At 31.8% G+C, this 327-nt stretch overlaps 1 protein-coding gene across 1 annotated transcript in view; it reads right to left on the bottom strand.

Annotated features, from left to right (window-relative positions):
- LOC119584988 (protein inscuteable homolog) overlaps positions 1–327 on the bottom strand; it is a 29,128-nt gene that overhangs the window by 9,325 nt on the left and 19,476 nt on the right. The window lies entirely within an intron of this gene.

Genomic DNA, 327 nt, shown 5'->3' on the forward strand with positions numbered 1-327 from the left:
GACAACCAGTCAGGATATAATTAGATTCATAATTGATTTGCTCTTCTTGTAAAGAAAGATACGATGCAGTGACAGACAGGCCGACGTTGCACAGAGATCGAAGCTGTTGATAAAACCTGCTCTTTCGCTTTACATCATAAATCCTCTTCCTTCTTTTTAGATGATTCTCTTTCATTTGTATAATAAACTATTTCTGGGTTATGTTTTCTTTGATTTTTTATACATGTGTTTCTCTCTTTTCTATTTTCTTTTCTCTCTCTTTTCTTTCCAGATGATATTTTCTTTCGTTTTGAATAAAACACTATTTCTGGATTATGTATTCTTAGA

The sequence above is a fragment of the Penaeus monodon genome, chromosome 19 (genome assembly GCF_015228065.2).
Source record: "Penaeus monodon isolate SGIC_2016 chromosome 19, NSTDA_Pmon_1, whole genome shotgun sequence".
NCBI lineage: Eukaryota > Metazoa > Arthropoda > Malacostraca > Decapoda > Penaeidae > Penaeus > Penaeus monodon.